This window comes from Micropterus salmoides, unplaced genomic scaffold (genome assembly GCF_014851395.1).
Source record: "Micropterus salmoides isolate LMB-PRFRI ecotype aquatic unplaced genomic scaffold, ASM1485139v1 Ms_hic_scaffold_10, whole genome shotgun sequence".
In the NCBI taxonomy this organism is placed as follows: Eukaryota; Metazoa; Chordata; class Actinopteri; order Centrarchiformes; family Centrarchidae; genus Micropterus; species Micropterus salmoides.
Genome location: NW_024040041.1, coordinates 19,382,619 through 19,409,091, shown reverse-complemented (window position 1 = coordinate 19,409,091; position 26,473 = coordinate 19,382,619). Strand labels below are relative to the sequence as shown.

At 45.0% G+C, this 26,473-nt stretch overlaps 2 pseudogenes; one reads left to right on the top strand and one right to left on the bottom strand.

Annotated features, from left to right (window-relative positions):
* Positions 1-329: 329 nt before the first annotated feature.
* On the top strand, positions 330-13,061 carry LOC119889961 (annotated as a pseudogene).
* A 770-nt stretch (positions 13,062-13,831) lies between these two features.
* LOC119917825 lies at positions 13,832-15,899 on the bottom strand (annotated as a pseudogene).
* Positions 15,900-26,473: the final 10,574 nt, after the last annotated feature.

Genomic DNA, 26,473 nt, shown 5'->3' with positions numbered 1-26,473 from the left:
GCAGTGCATTTTTTGAATTTGCATCTGGGGTGAATTTTAACCAGCAGCAACCAGATGATAACATGATTTCATCTTCACAGTCCGACACCCGGGAAACCACCTACTCTTATTATTATTATATTATAGGAGATGATAGAATAGTCTAAATGAGTGTGCTTCGGTTAAAGAGATCCAGCAATTTGGGTAATTTTATAGTTTTCCTAAAACTAATAAGATAATATGATATATCATTTTTATATTTTTATAAAATCACTAAAATCCGTTTGTTTGACAACATTTAGATTTAACTGTAGGTAACCATAGCAACAGCAGCTGCACCTGCACTTCAGGCAATTTCTCTCTCTCTCTTGTAAAACTGAATATAGCTCAACATTAACGCTAAACTCAACTCACTCTCAAGAAAAGTAAAATGCAACAAGTGGCTGACCGATGGACAGTTTGGTTTCGGGTAAGTAAAACTATATAATACTGCACTTTCAGAGTTATCCTGACATGAAATAAGTTAGCTAATTAAGTTAGCGTTAGCTAAGTTAGTTAGCCTAATTAACTCAGAGCTGAGCAAACTGGGAAACCTGCCATGTCATTAGCATTCATAAAGTTGTTACTACTATGGAAATTTGTTAATAATTTCAGAATTTGCACATTTCCACAGCACTTTGTGTTTATTATTTTAAGACTGCTGAGGTTGCATACTATTGAAATGCTCTGCCACACACAAAAACATATTGAGCCTGAATTTATCTTCGTCTGAGGGCTGCTTACCAAAAAACAAACCCTCTTACTGTGTAGCTCTTTTGTCTGTTGATGCAGTTTTGATTCTGTATCAGCTGCTGCTACTAAGGCACACTGACATAGCATTTCACTTTAAAGGTTCAGTGTGTAAGATTTAGTGACATCTAGCGGTGAAGTTGCGAATTGCACCCAACTGTCTTGCTGTCTACTGCTCCCCCTCCTCCCCTTTCAAGGAGCTTAGGATAGCTACAGTGGCTGACACAGGACAAAAGTTGTCGTCTTCTGAGACAAAAGAGAGTAATCAGTCAAGATATGTGGTTTCTTTAGGTAGATTAGAAGATAAAACCATGCTATCATCTGGTTGTTTACGTTCACCCCAGATGAAAATTTAAAAAATGCCCTGCGGAATGTTCTTGGTGTATACCTGTATGTATAATTGTAGGCTATATAAATAACTGTATATATTTTTTTGTTACCCCATTTTAATCATAGACTCTATATAAAATATTTTAATATACACTTAATTATATGTTGTGAGTGTAGCATGAAGGAACTACAGATTTTGTTTCGATGAGCAGCCTTGTGCTTTATAATGAAAAATAAACAACCCTGTACCTTGTACCTTGATTTATTAAGAAATGACTTAAGTATTCAGTAAAACCATATGTTATTGCGACTTGGCCACTGACAGATAATGTGGAAAATGTTAGCCAAGAGTGTGAAACACCGTCACTGTTTCTGCACCACAGTCCATTCTAAACCACATATTGAATGAAGTTTATACAAACACTGACAATGGAAACATGTTAATTCTCTGTAGCAATGGATCTTATTGCATTTGTGTTACTAGATCCTCAGAAATATTACACACTGAACCTTTAATAAGGTCAAAGGGCTGAGAAAGAAAACATGGTGCTGTCTGGAGACACTTTTAACTTGTGATGCAAATAGTGAGTCAGATTCAGAACAGCAGATTATATTTTACATGTTCAGAAAATCAGAATCATATAATTCAGAAACTGTTTGATTGTTTTTGATTAAACTGTAGGTAACCATGGCAACAGCACCTGCACTTCAGGCCATTTCTCTCTGGGTTGTAAACATGAACCTAGCTCAACAACGCTAAGTTAAACTCACATTCAAAGAAGCTTTTATCATTGCTAAAGCCTAAAGCATGCTGGGAGATGTGGTTGGAAGCAGTAAGTGAATGAATTGTGAAGAGCAGTTGTAGCTGTGTTTTCTAATCACTTGGATGAGTCCTGATCTCTGTGTTGTTTGTGATGTGGCAACAGTCCTATCTCTGTCATTTTGCATTGTTAATCCATGGGCATTTAAAATATCTGCCTCTTTTTATAGGAAGCTGTCAGGAATAGATAACCAGTAGCATCTGTTTTACTTGAGTTGCCCACTCTACTGAATCATCTGCAGTCAGAACACAAGAGATTTATTTTGTCTCTCTGCAAAATCTTGGCACTGCCATGATATATTTCACAGTACCCTATCCTATCAGGTTATTCATTCATGCAGCTTCTCTAATGTGCTTTATGTGTTTATGTAGATTCATTAGTGTAAGCTTGATATGAAAGAGAATGTTTGTGTGTGTGTGTGTGTGTTTGTGTGTATAAAAAAGATATGTGTTTGTGTTTTTTTCCAAGATATTGTTGCACTTACACTTACTCTACCTGTTCACTTACAGAGCTTTATTGAAAAGCCTCTGAGACAGGAGGTGGCAGCAGCGCCGAAGTCGCGCTTTATTCTGCTCCACTACAGTGTGCCGAAAACCCTGTGGGACTGGCTAATTCTTTTTGGCACTTTCTACCTGGCTGTCACCGTGCCCTACAACGTCAGCTTCACGACCACTGATCACACCGCTATAGATGCACCCTTGACTGTCATCACAGACATTGTAGTGGAATTGCTCTTTATTGCAGGTGAGTGTTGAAAGGTGTTACTGTGAAAGACATGGCCTCCTGATTTTTAAGTTCTTGTGCTGTAGCACAACTAATTACTGATCTGAATTATAATAATATTGTGGTGCTTTCAAAAAGTCATTAACATGACTAAAGCTGGTACACTACCCTGTTGCTATTCCATGTTATTCTTTTATATTTTCAGTGTGAATGACAAACATCAACACATGCAAGTGACCCAGTAGGACTGAATCTGAGCTTGAGACATTTGTCATTTCTCCTCACTGTTCTCCGATCTGTTTCATTGTATTTGTCTTTTAATCACGGGGGGGGAAACTTACCTTTAACCTCTGTATTTCCAGACATTGTGCTGAACTTCTGCACCACCTATGTGGACAAGTCAGGGAAGGTTGTGTATGACCCGCGCTCCATTTGCATTCACTACGTCACCACCTGGTTCTTTGTGGACCTGGTTGCTGCCCTGCCCATTGACCTGCTGTATGCTGTGCACATCCCAGTGGTGAGTACAACTAGATGATAATATGTTCACCCGTCTTTTTTCACTGCCCTCTGCAACAGCTGATGACTTATAAAACATAGCAACTTCCAGACTCCAGAAATGTATAGTGGGTGAGAGAGAGTACGTACCTTGTATTACACAAAGCTGCTGCTGCCTGTCTGTGTGACAAGTACTCCCAAAATTGTGATTTGTTTGAACAAAACAAGTGGCTGCTGTGAAGTATATACAGTCAAAGTGTGTTTCAAAACAGGGCAGAGGGATTTGCTTTCTTTCTCCTTTCTCACTATGCCCCCCATACTTGCCTCTCCTCTTCAGAGCTCCTTCGTCCACCTGCTCAAGACTATACGCCTGCTACATTTCCTACGCCTGTTTCAGAAATTGGAACGCTACTCTCAGTACAGCGCCTTGGTGCTGATCTTACTAATGTCAGTCTTTACTATGCTGGCACACTGGATGGCCTGTATCTGGTACGTGATTGGACGCATGGAGATGGCAAACAAAAAGACTTGGCACAACGGTAAGTCTGATTGAAGCTGTTGAAGTATGAAGGTCAGGTTTGGTGTTTCATGCTGCAAGGATTTTTCTGTAAAGGATAAATGAAGTAACAGTTCAAGCAGAACTACCAGAACCATGTGCCATCATGTGTGCATTGTTTTCACTGTGCCTTCTGACAGGAAATAAATGCACAGTGCTGACTATCCAGACTTGATTCAGTTACCATACGTGAAAAATCCAACAAATAACACCACAGACTAGATTCAACCAATACAGCGAGGAGACATTTATTGTGTCCCCCCTCATGAGATGGTGGCAAACACCATACTCTGGCACTTGAATGAGGAGTGTCTTAAATATATATATATATGTATAAGATGGCTGCAAGAAAACAACACAAAATGTCTTGTTTGTGTGTTAAAACATGGAGTACAATAAAAACCCAAAATGAAACATCTACAGCCTGTCGCAGCGGCTGTATGTAAGTTCAAACTTAACCTAGTTAGAACATAAATTAATATGAAGTTGTGATTTATGCATTACTAGAATAAAAGTGGTTGCACCACAGAGATAAGTTACAACATAATTCTATGTAACAACTAAATAGTTACACAGGCCCCAACGTAGGAGTAAATCATAAAATGTCACAGAATTAAACTCACTAATGGTAAACAGCCATTTTTCTGCTACAAGTTACAAACTAATTAGCAGTTACTAAATATCTAGTGTCAACTTCATGCCCTAACTTAGGAGAGAACTTACACACAGCTGGTGCAACCCAGTGCTGGTCCAGTCGCCTATGCAATGTGTTGTGTGTGTGTGATTGTATACTTTTGTGTCAGTATATATGTGTCTATAGGGAGGTTAGATCATAACTTAATAATAATTAATACTCCTGATACAGCTGAAAATCTCTTTCTGACACACACAAACAAACAGACCCAAACATAGACTGTTGCCTTTAGGTCAGGTATCTACCACACAGACACATAAGTAACATGAACCATTATTGTCTCATTGTCTCATCTCCTCCTTCAAGGGTGGCTCTTTAAACTGAGCAAACAGCGGGAAATGCCCTTCTTCAACAGCACGACGGGGGGCCTATCGGGGGGCCCGTCGATGTACAGCTCCTACAACGCTGCCCTTTATTTTCCCTCAGCAGCCTGACCAGTGTGGGCTTTGGCAATATCAGTGCCAACACCCCTGCTGAGAAGATCTTCTGCATCTGCACCATGTTTGTTGGCGGTATGTCTGACACCAGGGTACACTGTCCCTCTGGCGCAACAGGGCCTCTGTTCAGCACACCAGTGCACAATTCAGCAGGAAGTGGGTTGGATGGCTGTTTGTTGCCGGCTTTACATACCAATAAACTAAAGTGTTTTAGCTAGGCAATTATTAGTGCAACAACCCAGAGGATAATTACTGTGTTCATTTTTATTCATGTCAGAACAAAGCTGTAAATTACTGTGGCCCCTGTGTGGATCATTAAGTAAATAAACAGTAACAAGTCTAGTTAATTGGGTAGTGATCAATATAAAACTATATTTAATTTTTAAGCAGAAAGAGTTTGAAAGTAAAGAGAAATCATTTTTTTCTCGTTGCCAGTTCAAACTGTAATAACCTAAAAACATGTTTCCCAAACTTAGGGTTAGGACCCAAAATGAGTAAAATGCATAACAATGTTGCAACATGTAATACAGGTATGTGAATAAGCATTCTTCTTTGCTGCTCTGGTCTGTTCAGCTCAGATGCTGAGTGAGGTTTTCTCTCTCACCTCTCCCTAACCTGATCTGCTGACATTCATACAGAATTTCTATGTGCGTACTCTGTAATCTGTCACTGTCGATCCTATGATGTCCAAACAAAAGTACAAGGACAAGTTTATTAAAGTTGGCTTTATTATAGCCATTCAGAAGAGAGAGATGCCTCAGTGTGTAAAATGTGAGGAAGTGCTCAGTAATGAAAGTTTTAAAACGAATAAATTGCACAGGCAAATGTTCCAAATGAAACATTTGCAGTATTGGGGAACGTTCAGACATTTTTCACTGCCCTTGATGATGTGTTGGTTCAATTAGGCACCACATACTTATGTGAATCTGGCATTTTGACTTTAGCATCCCTTGACAAACAAATACAGGAACAAACTAAATGCTCGGTATGACCTCAGAACAACACTTTGAAAAACCGAGCCCAGAGTATAGACCAGCTGGCTGAAAACTTTAACCAGCCACTTATTTTCAGGTCGGCATCATTTAAAAAGACATGTTGGTGCTGAGGGATGATGGGAGTTAAGAAAGGGGTGAGACAGAAAGGAAAATTATTGTTTTTCTTTACTTTTATGAAAAAATAAAAACATTTTATATGCATTTTTAATTCATGGCTTGTCCTTTATCCGTTGTTTATAAACGTAGATGTTACAGCAATTCATACAGCAGTATTTTTGTAAATTTGGGTCCCAGGGAGATACTAGATTTCTCTTTTGGGTCTTGAGCTGAAAACGTTTGGGAACCAGTGGCCTAAAATAAACAGCATTCAGAATAAAACTATATCTAGAAATATAAATATTCAGCCTTTATAGCAACATTTATTGTCTTTTATGCTGTTTGTTTCCTTCTCTCACACAGCGCTGATGTACACCCTGGTGTTCGGTAACGTGAACATCATCATCCAGCGTATGTACTCACGCCGTTCTCTCTACGACACAAGCATGAAGGACCTGAAGGATTTCATCCGTCTCCACCAACTGCCTGAGCAGCTCAAAAATCGCATGCTGGAGTACTTCCGGACCACATGGTCTGTCAACAGTGGCATAGATGTCAACGAGGTAGGAATCCCTTTCATTGTTGTTGACATGTCACATTGTGCTGTCTGCCCTAAAGAAACTTCAGGGCAATGTTTAGATGGCATTTGAGCACTGACAGCCATTGTACAGTCCATGATCAATATATGCTGCTGTAACTGTCAATGATCTTTCACAGCACATGGCCAGTTGACATCCTATTGAAATTTAAAAACTGGAGTCCATTCCTTAATTATCAATCAATGTCACAGCTCATTACATCTGTCACACATCCCCAGCTCCTGCACGACTTCCCTGATGAGCTGCAAGCCGACATTGCCATGCATCGGAATAGGGACATCCTCCAGCTGCCGGTCTTTGCGGGGGCCAGTCGTGGCTGCCAGCGCTCACTCTCCCTCCATATAAAATCCTCCTTCTGCATCCCCGGGGAGTACCTCATCCGTCAGGGCGACGTGCTGCATGCCAACTACTATGTCTGCTCCGGGTCTCTGGAGGTGCTGAACGACACCACGGTGCTGGCAACATTAGGTTTGTCTTGTGGTCAAGTGACTTTTTTTTAACCTCATGTTTAAGGTGTTTATGTGGTACGCCATGGAGAAAGAACTTTTGTTATTGTTTTGATTTTAGAAGAAGGGAACCTGTTTGGGGCTGACCTGCCTGGACTAGACCAGGTGATTAAGACCAATGCTGATGTGAAAGTGCTGACACACACTCACCTTCAGTATATCAGTCTGCGTCACCTGAAAGAGGTGCTGGGTCTCTACCCCGAGTATGCCAGTGTTTTTGTCTCAGGCATAGGCAACCACCTCACCTACAACCTGCGTGAGGGCAGCCAGGACCAGGTACTAAATATACTCTCACACACAGAAAACTGGTGTTGACTTAATGTAGGGTTCCATTTCTCACAACGGTAAACCTGTGACAGGAAACTCTTTCCCCTGATTCCTAACTCGCAACACTTTCATTCAATATGCTTCAACCTGAGCCGACCAACCCACAAACCTTCATCCAGTGTTTGGGTGTGTCACACCCAAACCCAACAGGAAGCCATTTTGAATTGAATATGAGATCCTTCACCATTTATTTAAAGCCCCCTGCTGTGGTAATTTGCAAAGCTTTTGAGGTTTTGTCAAATGCCGTTGCCATGGCCATGTGCCGATTTTCGATGTTCCAAAATTAAAAAGCGTATTTATAGATTCAAATAAGTAACTGTATCACCTCGGCCACACATTGTCAGATCTTTTCCACACTTCATGTCTGATAAGTGCAGTGTCCGATTTTCAAAGCCGTGTCAGCCAGACATCATTAGCAGAAACTTATTAAGATCTAAAAGACACAGTAATCATAAGTGCCTTTAAAAAAAAAGGGTTATATTCTACATTGCTCATCAAGCGTTTTACAATGGAAAGGTATTGTTACAGGTAGCATCTAAATTTGTTTTCAACACAAAGTTAACAAGATTCCAATCTTTCAAAATATTTCACTATTCATGTAATTGTTATTCCAGTATTTCCAAATTGCATTCCTGCTTTAATGTGTTTCCATATCCTCAGGGTTTGACAAATCAGACACATTGTGTGCAGATCTTAAAGGTCTTCTCACACAGAAGCGACACTCTGCCTGCGTAGTCGCTTGGCGCTTTTCATGTGAACAGACAGGCAGCCTATTTAACTTAAGTTAAAATTATACCTGATACATCCAGTTTTGCGGGGATGCTCTGCCAAGCAATTGCCCTCCTGTTGATGTCCTGACTATTACTATAGTAAACAGTGATGATTTCTGGAAACTCACAAATGCCGAGGGTCAGTCTCTCCTTCATTAATTTGTGCTGCGTGTCATGTACATAAAAGTTCAAGACAAGTGCAAGACATGAAAGGCGGACATGCTCGTCTCACACACACGTGCGGGTGTGTGTGTGAGACGAGCATGTCCGAGCATGAATTCCTGTGTGAAAAGGCCCTAATGCTTCGCCGTATCTCCCAGGGGGACCTCCTGGGTCGCCGTGGCCTTCGTGGGCAGAGCTTATCCCCTACAGCCACCCAAGCCTCAACCTCAGCTGAGGGAGAGTCAGGGGCTCAGCAAAAGCCTTCAGGTCTCAGGTATTGTGAAAGCTGTCATCAGATTCAGTTCATAAAACACAAGTAAAGCAATGCAATATGACAACAATGTACCTTAAATAGAACATCTATTTGGTGTTGACAGCACTGTTTGATTCAGTTTGATGGTGCAGTGTGAGTCTGTACTTTGTGGTGGTGCTATATTACATTTCATTATATTAAACAGTGTTTCTAATAATTCTCCCCCCTCAGTTACACCCTCTATAGTTTATGATACAGTACATTGGCTCAGTCTCAACAGCAAACAGAAGAAATACATTTCCCACAAGCAGACTTTTTTTAAACGGTTGTGTTGGATTGCATTACAGTGTAAAGTTTTTTAGATTAATACTCTGTGCATGTCATAAATATTTTATTTTATTAGTAATTATCATCACATAATATGCAACATTCTAAGTGTTATGAGTAGCATGGTAGTGTCTTTCCTTCCTCTTAAACACTGTGGTCCCCCCCCTCAAACAACCCTCCTCTACTTCATATCTTTCTTTGTATACCCAGTTTCAACCTGATAAACATCTTATTTGGTTTTATATTAACCCCAGCTTCATTCCTCTTCACACCTCCCACCAGGGTTGTAGACGTCGAAGTGCATGGAGACATGTTCCATTTGAACGCGGAGCACACCGGGCCTAGAGCCAGTACAGGGGGCAGCACCCAAGGTAGGCTAAACTGCCACCAGCTGTGAGGGGCACCTGAATGCCAGATGGCTTGAGGTGAACTCAGTAGCTCAAATGATGGATACGACAGTGGTGACCTGTCTCCTTCTGGGGAATTATAAGAGCGCAGAGGAATGAAATAACAGCCAGCTGTTCAAAGAGTCAGAGAACATGTTAAAGGTTCAGTGTGTTAAGTTTTAGTGGCATCTAGTGGTGAGGTTTGCAAATTGCAACCAGTGGCATAGTTACCGTTCCCCCCTCCCTTTCCAAGCTCACAGGAGAAGCTACGATGGCCGACACGTTCTGTCAGCTCTTGTGCTAAATAATACGTGTGGTCCTCCATTTGTCCAAATTTCACTTCTCTCCTACTACTACTTCTTCTTCTTCTTCTCCTCCCCCTCTTCTTTGTACGTATTCAGCGTAGTGATGAAACGCGCTCTGTAAAGCAGTTTGTCTGTTGGGTAGCGCAACATGGCAACTTCCATGTAAGAGGACCTGCGGAGTATGTAGATAGAAATGGCTTATTCTAAGGTAATAAAAACATAACTGTTCATTATGTATAGTTATGGATATTATATTGCCTTATTGACAGTAGATCCTCCTCAATATTACACACTGAACCTTTAAAGGACAAGCAGTGTACAGGTGATCTGACCTGAGCTTTCACTGGTGATCAGTCTGTGATGAATATGCAATGCAGTTCAGTTAAAGTCTGACTCGTTTACTTTACTATAATGAGCGCTCTGGCAATAGAGATGCACAACAGCACACAGTACAGCTTGCTCAGGGCTCAGAGTGTTTCTAAAAACTGTGGAGTAGGATGGACCTCCTGATGATTTTTTTGGTTTGGTCCAACAGCACTTGTCAGCAAAATATCACATGAATATCCACCCCTGATAGACACTGTGCATACATGCATGCATGTACACTCACCTAAAGGATTATTAGGAACACCATACTAATACTGTGTTTGACCCCCTTTCGCCTTCAGAACGGCATTGATTCAACAAGGTGCTGAAAGCATTCTTTAGAAATGTTGGCCCATATTGATAGGATAGCATCTTGCAGTTGATGGAGATTTGTGGGATGCACATCCAGGGCACGAAGCTCCCGTTCCACCACATCCCAAAGATGCTCTATTGGGTTGAGATCTGGTGACTGTGGGGGCCATTTTAGTACAGTGAACTCATTGTCATGTTCAAGAAACCAATTTGAAATGATTCGAGCTTTGTGACATGGTGCATTATCCTGCTGGAAGTAGCCATCAGAGGATGGGTACATGGTGGCCATAAAGGGATGGACATGGTCAGAAACAATGCTCAGGTAGGCCGTGGCATTTAAACGATGCCCAATTGGCACTAAGGGGCCTAAAGTGTGCCAAGAAAACATCCCCCACACCATTACACCACCACCACCAGCCTGCACAGTGGTAACAAGGCATGATGGATCCATGTTCTCATTCTGTTTACGCCAAATTCTGACTCTACCATCTGAATGTCTCAACAGAAATCGAGACTCATCAGACCAGGCAACATTTTTCCAGTCTTCAACTGTCCAATTTTGGTGAGCTCTTGCAAATTGTAGCCTCTTTTTCCTATTTGTAGTGGAGATGAGTGGTACCCGGTGGGGTCTTCTGATGTTGTAGCCCATCTGCCTCAAGGTTGTGCGTGTTGTGGCTTCACCAATGCTTTGCTGCATACCTCGGTTGTAACGACTGGTTATTTCAGTCAAAGTTGCTCTTCTATCAGCTTGAATCAGTCGGCCCATTCTCCTCTGACCTCTAGCATCAACAAGGCATTTTTGCCCACAGGACTGCCGCATACTGGATGTTTTTCCCTTTTCACACCATTCTTTGTAAACCCTAGAAATGGTTGTGCGTGAAAATCCCAGTAACTGAGCAGACTGTGAAATACTCAGACCGGCCCGTCTGGCACCAACAACCATGCCACGCTCAAAATTGCTTAAATCACCTTTCTTTCCCATTCTGACATTCAGTTTGGAGTTCAGGAGATTGTCTTGACCAACTGCCATGTGATTGGTTGATTAGATAATGGCATTAATGAGAAATTGAACAGGTGTTCCTAATAATCCTTTAGGTGAGTGTATATATGGATAAATGCAGTACTTCCACATACTGTATGTGTAACTTGGCATCCTCTGGAGTCACAAAGAAATCTTGTTTCATATTAATGCTGATAAATCCTGAGTTGTGTGCTAAGTCCGAATGTTTTCTCCTCCTCATTTGTCCAGACTCCACTCAGGCTGATGAGGTCAGACGGAGCATCAGTCAACTCTACAACAAGGTAAGGTACAGCCTCCAACCTAAAAATGAAAGGACCAAAGATAATGTACAATCCACATTTTGATGACAACCTAGCTCGTGTTTTCTCTACTTTCTTTCCTGTTTGCGTCAGTTATCTCAGTTTTTGTCCCTTTAGATTTCACTACTGCAGAGGAGATTTTAAAATGCTTTGGTTCTCTTTTGGGAAGTCATCAGAAAATGATATCTGGACATGAGTCTCGGATTAAACCTAAAAGACAGAAGCTGATTCATTTGTCTAATCTCTGTGCGGGGATTTAAATTGGGCAGAATAGAACAAGGTGTACTGTAATTGACCACATTTTCTCTTAATAGTACGACTAAACTGTGTATGCTCTCTAACCAGATGAGAACACTAAACCAGGGAGTATCTGAGCTCACCCGGGGGATACACCACCTGATGGATGTCCATACCCACGGATCTGTGCATCACGACGAAGCCTACCTTGCCTCATACCGGTATGGTGTCCAAATGCCAATGGCTCCTGGGAGCCATGACGGCCACATCCACCAAATTGTCCCACCTGCTGGCCACTGGAGCCACAGTGGAGCTGCTGAAACCCAAACAGAGACCCACTTAAGGCCTGATGGTGATGAATCCTCTTGCTTTTTGTCCTGTGCCCCTACAAGCACATCCACACACAGCCGGCTGGACTCGTCTTCCAGTTCTTACTGCTCAATCTTAGAAATCGAGGAGCCACAGCTCTTACTCCACCCTGTGTCTGCCTCTCCATCCATGTTGCCAGACCATCCTTGTGATCAGATGCTCTCGAGCCCCACCTTCCACTCTGCGACCCATCTGCCATAGGACACACCAGTCTGGAGTGCCTCCATGGAAACCTGTTGATTGTGTACACAGATATGTGTACACAATATGCTTTTCTTTTTGATACATTTTCCTGATAGCACATTACATTTATCCGCTTTTATTCAAAGCGATTTAAAATATCTATTTGTAAGTCGCACCCCACTGGAGCAACTACGGGGTTAAATGTCTTGCTCAGGGACACATTGGTGAATGAGTCACAGTGGGAACTGAACCCTGGTCTTCCACACCAAATTTATGTGTCTTATCCACTTTACCATCGCCACCCATCCATAACACTTCTGAAATTTTACTGAAGTCATGAGTATTAGTACTTTTCTTCAGTAAAGGATCTGATTTCCTCTTCCACCACTGGTCAGGTGGAGAGCCTGCAGCGGCTCTTCTGTTTGTCATGTGTCCACAGTTTGCTTTGTTCAGTATGATTTTGTTGAGGTATAAGTTGTTGGAGTAATACATCCATATATTCTTTGAGGCAGTTATTCAAACTTGAAGTATTTTTAGCTGCCTTTCTTCTTATCTATGCCTGAAGATTAAGATTCACTGTCTATTTCTTTGTTTCTATATGTTTTTATTCTTATAAATCCCACCTATTTCTTTTCATGTTGTATTTTATGTATGTATTCTAACTGTTCATCTGCAGCTTTTGATGTCTTTGGATAGGATAAAGTTGTTTCCAGAAGATAAACTCTTTGCTCCTCGTTTCTTTAGGATAGGAGGATCCGGGTCCATACAGCTCATCTTCTCCTCTGTCTTTGAATTACTCAGAGTCAGAAAAAGTTTATAAGAAAATTTCCCCGGCTCTGTAGGGTACAGCTGAAATCACCTTGATTTCCATGGCGCTGTGCTACTTTCTGACTCATAATACAATATAATGATACAATTATTAAAATGAGCACACAGGTTATGAAAGTTTGTATATCACTAACATTCAGCATTACAATGTTTCAGATCATCTGCTCATTTCCACTGTAGCTACCCAACACACCTGTCCTTACTGCAGTTAGCTTTATTATTAAATGTCACCTTTGCTGGTGCTCAAACTAGTAAGATCATATACATAAAGTGTGAAAAGCACGTCATCCTTTCAGTTATAGGAATCTTTCTGTGGGTTCATTTTCATGTTTCATGTTAAGAGTAGTCTATTTAAAGCTGTTTGTCATTGAGACCAATGGGCGCTTCCTACATAATTTGCAGCTGACTTAATAAATTGAAATTAATTTAAAAATTTCACAACATGTTTTGTGGAGAGCTGCATGAAATGTAATTGTTTGCTAGCAGTGTCTCTGGGCCAACTTTCAATTCAATTCATTTAAACTTCAGTCCAATACAACAACAGCAATGTCTAAGTCCAGATGTTACTTCATTTACATCTCTTAGCTACTCCAACCAACCACTCTCTTCAATCTGTTGAGGGTTGGACTTCCAAACGGGTCACTGTAAGCTTCAGGTGGGAGTGCAAGGCAGACAAGAGGCCCTTCAAAGAGACAGTAATGAAACATGAACAATATGGATTTAATGTCCATTTTAGCCCCATTAAAATAAATGATGTTAGCAAGAAGAGCACAATCCCTACTTTTTGACCATCAAAACATTAAACAGTTTTCTCTGATTTCTTGTTCTGAATACTGACTAAATGGTCCTGGCCTTTAAAGTTTTTAAAAATGTAAAAAGTATTTCACTCCATCTGTCATTGATTTGGAAATGATTGTGAGTAAATTTATTTTTTCAAACCATTTTTTCTTGAACTTTATTTACACGTTGAGAACAATCTCATCACTCTGCTTTCTTGTAGTTAATTAGTGAAATATTGCTTTAATATCTCAAAATAAACTAAAGTCCAGTCCCAGTCACCTTTTACATAATGGCTGAATCATTATTTTCAATTCATTAACATTGTAACTTTGTTTTCTGCATTTCTCAGTTCAATAATATTGTCTCTTTTACTGATCAGAATATTAGATATATAAAAGAAAATGATGAACAATCTCCTTATTGATGAAGATAATTACAGTGAGAAATGTCAGTTCAGGTAAACAACAGTCATCATGAGCAGTGATAGCCTCCATGGCTAAACAGACACAGGAAGGAGCTCCTAAAGAAACTCAAACATTTACACAACAACTGAGGAGAAGATGAAGTAACGCCCATAATGTTTGATTGACAGGTGATCTCACAATCAGCTCTCAGCAACAAACATGAAGACAAAACAAGTTTAAGGATTAAAACAGAAGTTAACACTCTGCTCCTTAGATGACTTCTGACTATTTCAGTCTACAGAACTCAGTAGTGTTTCCACAAGAAGAGTAACGGAGCCAAAGTCCAGCATAGAGAGGCTGAGTGAATGGACTCTGGACTCTGTGGAGGAGAGTCATGGTTTCAGAGATGCTGTAGAAGGACAGAATACCTGCTCTGTGATCCAGGTACATTCCTATTCTGGAGGACTGAGGACCTGAGAAGCGACTTTGGACTTTATTGTTGTTGTTGTGCCAAAACTAAGTAATACTAAAAAGTATTATTGTCACAATCTAACGCCCAAGATTTAGCATTCTGTCTAAATCCACATTCATTTCTGCTTCCTGCTCTGCTGATATTTTTGTAGGTGACTGCTACAGTAACTCCTCCCCCTCTCCACTCCATCTCCCAGTAACATTAGTGTTGCTCTTCTTTTCCCCCTCAGATAATAACAGATTTGTGTTTGCTGTGTGTGGATCCAGTGTGATTTCACGTGAATATTTGAAGAACTCAGCTCTGGTCTTGGGCTCTGGTTGTGGCAGTAAAACATTCACTTCAGTCACTGTCAGTGAGATGTTTGTCTATTTCTTACTCAGAGCATCCTGTAGTTTGTCTCTGACTTCTGACACAGCCGCTGTCACATCCTCAAAGTAGCGCAGAGGACGGATGTTGATGCTGGATGAGTCTGTAGATTCACTGAGTGCTGACACTGAGGGGTAGTTGTGTAGAAACTGGTTGTGATCCTCTGTGTGTGAGAGCTGCTTCAGCTCAGCGTCTTTCCTCTTCAGCTCAGTGATCTCCTGAAGCTCTTTGACTCGACTCACTTCAGTTTCCTGCTGGGATCTGACCTGCTGCTTCATCAGAGCGCCTTTTCTCCATCAGACGGATCAGCTCGTTGAAGATCTTCTCACTGTCCTGCACTGCTTCATCAGCAGGAGGTGTTTCTCACAGTAAGAGACCAGACAGACCAGGCAGGACTTGAGGGCTTTCAGTTTTCTCCCAATGCAGCCATCACAGGCCACATCTTCCAGCATAGCAGGAGCAGCTTGGAGTCCAGTCTTCTTTAGTTCCTCCACTAAAACTGCTAACATGGTGTTTTTCACCAGGACAGGCCTCGGTGTGAAGGTCCGCCTACAATGAGGACAGCTGTGGATTTTCTTCTCCTCCTCTTCATCCCAGTGGGTTTTAATACAGTGTGTCCACAGGGACTAGTCACCGGATCCTTCAGTAGATCCAGACAGATGGAACCAGAGAAGGCGTCCTGGTACAACTGAACTCCTTTCTGAGCCATTTCACCTCTCAGTGGCAATGACTGAGTTTTACTTTCTCGGAACTCAAACTAGTTTGACCTCTGATCCAAACAGCTTGTGTTTCTGCAGTGAATGGGGTCTGTCAGCTCCTGCACTTCACCACAGGTTGGTTACACCTGTCTTTAAACTGTAGATCTGAAGGGGAGGAAACAAGGAAATATAAGTTATGGACAGAGAGGAGAGGAAATGGAAAGTAACTAAGTACATTTGTACAAGTACTGTACTGAAGTACAAATTCAAGGTACTTGACTTGAATATTTCCATTTTATGCAACTTTTTACTTCTACTCCACTACATCTCAGAGGCAAATCTACTGTACTTTTACTCCACTACATTTGTCAGACAGTTTTAGTTACTAGTCAGCTGGAAAACGTTTTTTCTGAGTTCATGAAAATTAACTTAGTGCAGATCCAAACTCATGATGATTGTAATGAGTAGAAGTGTTTCAGAAGGAACTGTCACTTTAAGAAAGAGACAGACACTACACAATATCCACAGAGGTACAGACAGTAAAGGTGATGTTGCTATAAACTGAATGAAAAATGGTATAGATACTTACAGTAGTGTTAATGATAATCATAATGTTAATGATTATAACTGTCAGGGACTGCTGAGTGAGTGCAGCAGGAGTGAGCCCAAATGCAAGACTGAGATTGAGTTCCAGGGTTTATTTATCCCAAGCACGACAAACAGGCATGAACAGAACTCATGAGTACAGGAACATCCAAAAAGGTAGCAACGGGTAGAAACACGACATCTGACAGGACCAACATGAGACAATGACCGGACAGGGAATGAACAGAAACACCAGACATTTATACACAGTGACTAACGAGCAGGGCGGGAGCAACACAGGTTACTGGGATCAGGGTTAACGAGGCAGAGAGACAGAAGGGAAAACAGAGACTAGCAGGCAGGCAGATTACTGAGGGGGGAAAAGACAAAACACAAGTTACTCAACATCAGAGTAATATAAACAAGCGGACAGATCACAAATGAACTAACACCAACAAGGAACACAGATAGAAGCTAAGGCAGACACCTAGATAACAGGACAGATCAGAACCACCACACAAATCAAGCAGAAGACTGGATACAAGACCACAGACAGACAGGACTGAAACCAAGACAAAGAGAAACCAAAATCAAAACACCGAGAAGGCATGGCCAAAATAATATAACAGACAAGCTCAGGGCAACAACAATAGGACTAGTAACAATAATTGTAGCAGAGGGTGTCGAGCAGGAACACGGGGGCAACCACAGATGCAGACTCCACAGCTCCAGAGCCAGAAACACCTGCAGGAAGTGATAGGAGGAGAGAGGAGAGGGACGAGAAAGCACAAGACTACTGGAAAGTGAGTATAGTATAGTAGGGGATTTCTCGCCTCCTTGCGCTGTCCAGACCGGGTCAAAACATCTGCTCACTTTCCTTGGAACTATACTCGGCGAATACGCAGCGCCCTCGCGCTGTCCAGACCGGGTCAAAACGTCCACTCGTTCCCCTTTGAACTACTCAGGGGGGATTTCTCGCATCCTCGCGCTGTCCAGACCGGGTCAAAACGTCCGCTCTGAGCTACTCGGGAGGGATTTCTCGCCTCCTCGCGCTGTCCAGACCGGGTCAAAACATCTGCTCACTTCCCTTGGAACTATACTCGGCGAATACGCAGCGCACTCGCGCTGTCCAGACCGGGTAAAAACGTCCGCTCGGAACTACTCGGGAGGGATTTCTCGCCTCCTCGCGCTGTCCAGACCGGGTCAAAACGTCCAGTCATTCCCCTCTGAACTACTCGGGGGGGATTTCTCGCCTCCTTGCGCTGTCCAGACCGGGTCAAAACATTTGCTCGCTCCCCTTGGAACTATACTAGGCAAATACGCAGCGCCCTCGCGCTGTCCAGACTGGGTCAAAACGTCCGCTCGTTCCCCTCAGAACTACTCGGGGGGGATTTCTCGCCTCCTTGCGCTGTCCAGACCGGGTCAGGTACCCTTCAGACAGTACATGCCCAGCAAGCCGGCCAAGTACGGCATCAAGTCCTCGGTCGCCTGCGACGGCAAATCCAGCTACGCCTGGAAGATGCAAGTCTACATCGGGAAACCCCTCCCTGCGGCAGCGGCAAGAGGAGGAGGAGGAGGAAGAGTAGGAGGAAGAGGAAGAAGAGGACCCGCTCCCACCTCCGAAAGGAACCAGGGTGACTTCTGTCAACGCCTTCGTCCTATGGCGAGAGATCAACCCCGGGTGGATGCCGCGCAAGCGCAACAAGCGGCGCGTCTTCCTCGAGCAGCTGGGCAAGGCGCTCATCCGGCCGCTCCTCGAGAGGAGGCGCTCGTCTGATCCGTTCGCGCCGAGTCCTCCTCGTGGGAACGATGACAAGGAAAAGAAGGAAAAGAAGGAAAAGAAGGAGAAGGAGTGGAACGTGAACGACAAGACGGCCCCGGCGTCCCGAGACCGCCGCAGCGGCTGCAGCGGCCTCCTCCCGTGGAGTGACCGGCAAGAGAAAGAGGTGTCAGTTGTGCCCGCTGAAAAAGGATCGCAAAACGCACACCGCCTCAAGGTTGTGCATGTTGTGGCTTCACAAATGCTTTGCTGCATACCTCGGTTGTAACGAGTGGTTATTTCAGTCAAAGTTGCTCTTCTATCAGCTTGAATCAGTCGGCCCATTCTCCTCTGACCTCTAGCATCAACAAGGCATTTTTGCCCACAGGAATGCTGCATACTGGATGTTTTTCCCTTTTCACACCATTCTTTGTAAACCCTAGAAATGATTGTGCGTGAAAATCCCAGTAACTGAGCAGATTGTGAAATACTGAGACCGGCCCGTCTGGCACCAACAACCATGCCACGCTCAAAATTGCTTAAATCACCTTTCTTTCCCATTCTGACATTCAGTTTGGAGTTCAGGAGATTGTCTTGACCAGGACCACACCCCTAAATGCATTGAAGCAACTGCCATGTAATTGGTTGATTAGATAATGGTATTATTGAGAAATTGAACAGGTGTTCCTAATAATCCTTTAGGTGAGTGTACATGCACATTGTGGCAAAGTTTCCTTTGCTCCTGCAATAAACCTAGTGAATCCAAAAGAAGACCGTGGTCTCTGTGTGAACTGATTATTTTGTAGAAAAGTAAAAATGTTGTGTGTTAAACAACTGCGAGTGTGAGGGAATTAAAATAAATTAGAAGGAAGTTGGAGTTGTGTTAATATATTTAATGTTTTGTTTGAAAATAAATTATAAATAATTATGATTATAAGTGCCTTTTTTTTTCACTTGAGCCCTTGCCCACCAAAATGTCTGTGTACATCCCTGCTTTTAAGTGTTAAGCCCATTGACAAAGCCAGAGACAATATTCCTGCATTAAACCAGCTTACCATCCACCTGACCACCTCGTCACCACCTTATAGTCAAACTTTTATGGCTATTTATATCCCACAACTGTTATTTTCCCTGTGACAGTAGTCGTAAAATGCAAAAGCAATAAATGCGTTGGAATACCACGCGAAATTGGCATGTTACAGTTTGGTGTTTTTTTGGCTATGTGACGATGGATATATAGGATAATAGGTAACATTTTAAGGAGAAATCATAACCCATAACGCTTAAATGTGTTTTCCTTAACTTAGTTATCACTACACAAATAACACGGCAAAAGACAATTGACTGTGCTCCTTGCTTGCTTTGTATTTGTGGATATTGGCCTTAAGCAGCAAGCCCCACCTGAGTGTACCTGCTGTGGTATCTGTAGCAAACAGGTTGGTCACTGAGACTATCAATTTCTTGACGTGATTAACGAGAATCAATATGAGTCCAAAGAGGGAGCACTGTTGTTGAGAGCTATGACTGTATGTTGCTCTAGGGGGATTCGCTGGAACACCTCATCCACACAGACACTCCGATTAGAGAGCGAGGCCGGACACAGTAGGACTGTTAACTCTGCTTTACTGATGAAGCACAACTCCAAATGAAATACAGCTCTGTGTTCCTGGTTTGCTGTTTACAGTTTGATTCATTAGAATTTATCTCTATTATCTGTTCTGTCTGAGACTTCACATTGGACTGATTGACTCTCTTTCTGTACTGGTATCTGCAATAAACAAAACATAATATACATGAGAATACTAGTTCAAAGAGCACGTTAGCTCGAACTTAGCTTTAGCTTATTACCAAATCAGCCAGCACGTTAAACATCACATAAACACTGCTACGTTAGTAACGTTATGTTACATTAGCGGCGAAAATCACCGTTTCATTTGCATATCAACGGAACTAATTAGCAATCATTAGCAGATCGTTGCCACCCACCTTCATCACAAACGCAGACAGGTATTGACGTAAAATAAACAAGAATGCCGTGAACGGCTGAATATTATAAGGACCCCCTTAGCTGCCTAACGAGGTTCCTGATGCAAAACACTAAATTCAGCACTGAACAAATCCTGCACCACAAACAGTAATAATAGGGAATTTACAACAGCCGCCCCCAGAATAGCCTAGCTATTATGTAAAGACTACTAAATTCCCGAAGGTGCTGCTGGAGTCCCTGAACTGGTTCCGTCGTCATCTGAAATGGCCGGCAGCTGGACCAGACGCGCTACTGGCCGCAGGTAGGTCTTCTCCCCGACTCGGACCTCGGCCGACCGGACACGGCCATCTGCACTCTCAATCACCTTGACGATCTTCCCGATGGGCCACTGCGCTCTCGGAAGCTGGGGATCGATAATCATGACAACCGTGCTCTGAGTGCGTCATCAGTGGGCCGCCGCCACTTCTGACGGACTTGTAGGGAAGGAAGGTAATGTCTAAGAAACTGAGCCCAGAAGTGGTCCACCATCATCTGACAGTGGCGCCAACGTCGTCTCGTGAGGGTGTCAGGAGCGTATGACACTTGTGGTAAGGAGGCGTCCCTCCGCCCCATCAGCAGCATGTTAGGCGTCACTGGATCGGGATCAGCTATGTCTGACGAGACATAGCCTAAGGGCTTTGCATTGAGGATGCCCTCAACTTCGATCAGAAGGGTGAGAAGGACATCTTCATAGAGTGATTGTGTGCCAACAACCACTTGGAGAGCCTTCTTGACGGATTGTATTTCACGCTCCCAAGCACCGCCGAAGTGAGGCGCTGCTGGTGGGTTGAACTGAAACTTAATCTGGTTCTTGATGAGTCTCTCCTTTAGATCGGGGCCCATAGCCGCAAAGGCCTCTTTAAGCTCCCTCTCGGCCCCTCGAAAATTAGTCCCTTGGTCTGAGAGTATCTCGGCGGGGGTTCCTCTTCGTGCTACGAACCTTCTCAGTGCCAAGAGGAAAGTGTCTGTGTCGAGGCCTGCCAGCAGGTCTAGGTGGACACAGCGTGTCGTGAGGCACTTGAAGATCACTCCCCATCGCTTCTCGTTCCGGCGTCCAACTTTAATGATGTATGGACCGAAACAGTCAACTCCTGTGGAGTAGAAGGGGGGCTTTAGGAGTCGCAGGCGGGCCGGAGGAAGATCTGCCATCGTGGGGACCGAAGGCTTTCCTCTCCATTTGGTGCACTCCAAGCAGGTTCTCTGATATTTCTTCACGGCTTGTCTCCCACGTAGGATCCAGTATTGCCGCCTGAGCTCGGCGAAGACTCTGTCTGGGCCCGGGTGGAGCAGGCGTGCGTCCATGTCTTTGATGAGGAGTCCCGTGACAGTGTGCCTGGGATCAAGCACAACTGGGTGGATGTCAGTAGGACCGGATTCAATGTTCCTAAGTCGACCTCCAACTCGAATAAGACCAGACTCCGGGTCTATCTCTGGTGCAAGTGAACTCAGCTTACTGCTGGGGAACACAGGCTTACTAGCCTTTAGGCGCTTGACTTCTTCAGGAAAGCTCTCTGCTTGGCTGGTCTTCAGCAGGTGGACCTCCGCGTGACGGAGATTAGGAGGCCCTGATAATGGGTCTGCGGCCGCCCCGTGAAGCGACTGGTGCGTAGCCCTAACCAGGTCTGCCCAGTTGTTGAACTGTGAGGTGTCTAGAAGTGGGTCTGGAGGGCGTGTTTGCATAAGGCCGCAGAAGATTGTCTGCTTGAGCTCAGAGGTATCTGCTGGGTTGACGGAGTCTGGAACCGAAGGCCATTCTTGTGGTGGAGAGCGGAGGAACGCTGGACCCTGGATCCATCGATTTGAAGTGGTTAGCTCGGCCAAGGTCTTACCCCTCGTTAGGTCGTCAGCCGGATTGTTTACCGTATCTACGTACTGCCAGGTGTGAGAATCTTCAGAAGGTCTTGGATCTCGGAGACTCTGGTCCCAACGAAGACCTTGAACCTGCAGGACTCAGATGTCAGCCAGGTCAGGACTGTAGTGGAGTCGGTCCAAAGATAAGTCTCTGTGATGTTTAGAGTGAGCTCTCGATGGATGAGGGAGGACAGCTGAGCCCCTGTTAGCGCTGCGCAGAGCTCTAGACGTGGCATTGACTGTTGGCGTTTTGGGGCTACTCTTGACCTGGCCATGACGAAAGAGACGTGCACTGCCTTGTTGACGGTGGTTGTGGTGAGATAAGCGACCGAACCATACGCCTGTTCCGAGGCGTCACAGAAGACATGGAGAGTGTACTCTGTAGCTTCAGTAGCCACTTCCGATGGAGCGTATGTTCGGGGAATGGACACACCAGCCAGTTCAGGAAGCTCACTCTCCCAGCTCGACCAGGCCTTGATGATCTCTGGAGGAAGATTAGGGTCGCCCAGCTCCTCTTCTTGGCCCACAACCTTTGAACGAGAACTTTAGCTCTTGTTGTGTAAGGGATGATGATCCCAAGCGGGTCGTATTGCCGGGCGAGCACCTTGTAGACGTGGCGCATGGTGAGTGTTTGACTCTCCGGAGGCTTGGCTCGGAAGCCGAGTTGGTCAGTTGGACAATACCAGCGCAGGCCCAGCGCTGGCTCTTGCGGGTCAGGGCCTTTCTCTGCCAGCCATTGCTCTGCACTCTCGGAGCGGGCAGTAGGGGGTAGATGGGCGACGACAGATGGGACGTTGCTTGCCCACTGCCGAATCTCAAAACCACCCAAAGCGAGGAACTGCCTTAGCTTATCGATGAGAGCCTTTGCTGACTCGGGCGTTGAGAGGCTCTGCAGGCAGTTGTCAACGTAAAAACACTGTTCAATGGACTGCAGGATGTCCTCATGCCCTTCAACGTGGTCCTTGGTGTGTCTTTGCAGCGCAAACGTGGCGCAGCAGGGGCTACTAGTCGTCCCGAATGGGAGGACACACCACTGGTAGACCTGCGGTTGCTGTTCTCGTTGTAGGTTTCTCCAGACGAATCTCAGTAGGGGCTGGTCATCTGGCAGGAGACGAACCTGGTGGAACATTGCTCGAATATCCCCGCTTATGGCCACTGCATACTGACGAAATCGCAGGAGGACACCAATGAGAGATGGACCGAGGGTGGGACCTGCGAGGAGCTGTTCATTGAGTGAGAGGCCATTATGTACGAAGGAGCAGTCCCACACGAGACGGGGCTTGCCGTTGTGGTGAACAGGTGATGGGGTATGAACCATGACTCATTGGATGTCTTTACCTCGTCTTCACCGAGCTTGACAACACAGCCTCCACTGATGAGCTTCTGGATCTCTGCCTCGTATTGTTTAGCTAGAACTGGGTCTCTTCGTAGTCGCCTCTCTGTGCCACGGAGAAGGGGGATGACTGCTTCAGGTGTGGCCTTGAGTGGTGGTGCCCCTTTGATACGGAGTAGTGGTGTGGCATAGCGGAGTGTGTCGACCACTTTGACTCTTTCGGTGCGTGTCTCAAGGATGTTGATGGCTTCTTGGTCAAGACGGGATCGGACTGCTAGCTTCTCGTTTCGAAATGGGAGGGTGTCTAGCTGCCAGAGACGTTCGACATGTTGGTAGAGGTCATCTGGGGCTGGTGTGAGGGAGGTAAAGTAGCAGGAAGCAGCAGTAGAAACCATACTGTCTGGACCTTGAAGTGCCCAACCAAGGCTTGTGTGGATAGCCGTCGGGCTGCCCTTGGGCCCAACTCTCACTGGCTCTGCAGCTGTGATCAGGTGGGTGCAATCTGCGCCGATTAGTAGCAGTGGTTGCACTCCACTAAATTCTGGGAGTGGGAGGCCCTGTAGATGGCGGTAACGTTCCTGTAGTGCAGCCATGGGGTAGGATTGCTCTGCTAAAGCAAGTTGGCCTGCTGTATAGGCGTCTCTAATAAGGTGGCGCTCTTTCGGGTGTGCTAGTGGGGCTACATAGAAAGACACAGACTCACCAGCAAGATGGGCGACGTCTTGGCGGATGGTGCGGAGAGTGAGGGTCTCTGCTTTACCTTTGAGGCCTAGACGTTGGGCAGCCGCTGGTAGTATTATTGTTCGTTCGGCTCCATCATCCAGAATGGCGTAGGTCTTCAGTGACTTGTGGCCGTAACTTATTATGATGGGCACCACCTTGAGGTATACCTTTCCTCCTTGCTTAGAGTTGCTGAGGGTGGCTTGGTCACGTGGAGTGATGAGGTAGACACGTGAGTCTGACTCAGCAACGTTGTGTAGAACTCTCAGATGAATTTCTTGACAGTCGCTGCATGGTTTCTTTAAGGTGCATGCTTCGGGCTGGTGGCTTGTCCGACCACAATTACGACAGCGCTTATTACGTTCGAGCCATTTCCTGACTTCATCTGGTGACCGCTGAACGATATCAGTGCACTGTGACAGATAGTGCTCTGTGCTCTTACAGAAGAGACATAACTTCTTGGACCTTTGTGATTTGGGATCAGAGCGGGCTGTCTTGCAGGATGACTGTTATCAGCTTTGGGTTTGTCGGAGCCATGATAAACAGACACAGACTGCACTCGGGGCTTGGAAGCTGGAGCGTGTCTGTCTCTCCTGGAGACATGGGACTCTTCAGAACGATGGCGCTGTGCCATTCTTGCAGATAGTCTTTGAGCTTCTGCCTTAACTTTGAGCCAATTGGCGAGGTCTCTGAGGTTGTAGGGGTTGAGTCGACTTGTGTTGAGACGACCTTGTGTTTGGAGGTGCTCTACAAAACTGTCTCTCATATGCTTGGGCAGCTTACTAAGCAGTCTGTCGACATGGCCAGTTGACATCAGTTCTGTCCCATTGGGCCCTTCTAGTGAAGTGAGCATTCCTACTAGCAAGTCAACACTGAGGGCGAAACTCTGGAAGCCTTTTGTGTCTCCCGATCTAACTTCAGGGGCATTTAAGATTGCAGCAATCTCACTTTGTGCGAGCTGATGTGGTTGTCCATACTGGCGCTGTAATGCTTCCATTGCAGCCAAGTAGGGTTGGGTATAATGTCTGCAGGACTGAGCAATTAGCTTGGCTTCATCCAGGACTAAGTGCTCCATGAGTACCCGGTACTTGTAGTGCTCTGACAGCTCTGTGTGGGGCCAAGCAGGTGGTCTAGCGCCATCTTGAGGTCAGTGAATTCTCTCTCACTGTCATGCACCAGCTTGGGCAGTTCAGGTACAGGAACAGGCTGCTTCGGCATCTGGAAACTGTATGGAGACTGCAGCATGGCGTACTGCGGCAAGGAAGTATTGTATACCTGATTAGAATGACCTGGCATTATGGGCACTGGCTGGTAGACAGGCTGCACTGCGGACGGAGGCTGAGGCTGGAGAACAGGTTGTATAGGCAGACCTGGCTGATAGCTCTGTGACTGGATCATGGGCTGCGCCGTAATGGCTGATGGAAGCTGGTACACAGTGTGTGCAGTAATAGCTGGTGGAGGCTGGTACGCAGGGTGTGGAACTGCAGCAGGAGTGTATGACAACTGGCCGTAATGTGCAACGTTACTTGACAGAGTGGTGGGTTGAAGCACAGGGAGCAGTGCTGGTGAAGCCAGGGGCTGGCATGCTGGATAGGTTGGAGTTGCAGAACAGGGCTGGTATTGGACTGGCATATGTGTAGATGGGCTACTATGCTGGACACTTGCAGCCGTAGTCACAGGATGCATTATTTGATAGGCTGGTTGGTATGGCGTAGATGCTGTTGGCTGTAACATGCTTGTTATTGTGGGGAGTGGTTGCTTGGGGGCTGGTGCAAACTGATGCAGAGGTTAATGTCACTGGAAGGGATCGGGTTAGAATGTCACTTTGGCCATGGCTTTGGCTTGAGGTAGTGGATGTTATAACTTGGGACAGTAATACTGTACTTGCGGCACTGGCAGTAAATGCAGCTGCTTGTGTGTTTCGCCAAGTTGTAACATCTGGCAGGAAGCTTGGGCTAACTGATCGCTGTGATGCGGGAGAACATGGCTCACTGAGGCCGTACTCTGTGAGGGGATGGCTGCGCAGGCTGCATTCACTTAGGGCAGGAGATGGTGGCCTCTCCCACACCATTGGTAAGCTAGGATATGTAGTAGCTTGTGGTGTTGCGTTCCACTGGCTCACCTTATCGACTACTGCTGCAGGGGGATGACAGGGTGGGTGTCCGAGTGCTTGAAGTAGCTGGCCATCATGAGAAACAGACCCGGTCTGCAAGCTGAGTGACTGCAGCTGCTGTGCACTGGCACCTAAGTCTCCATCCGGATGAGCAGCAGTATAAGGCATGAGGGACTGAGGGAGGCTGACCTGGTAGCC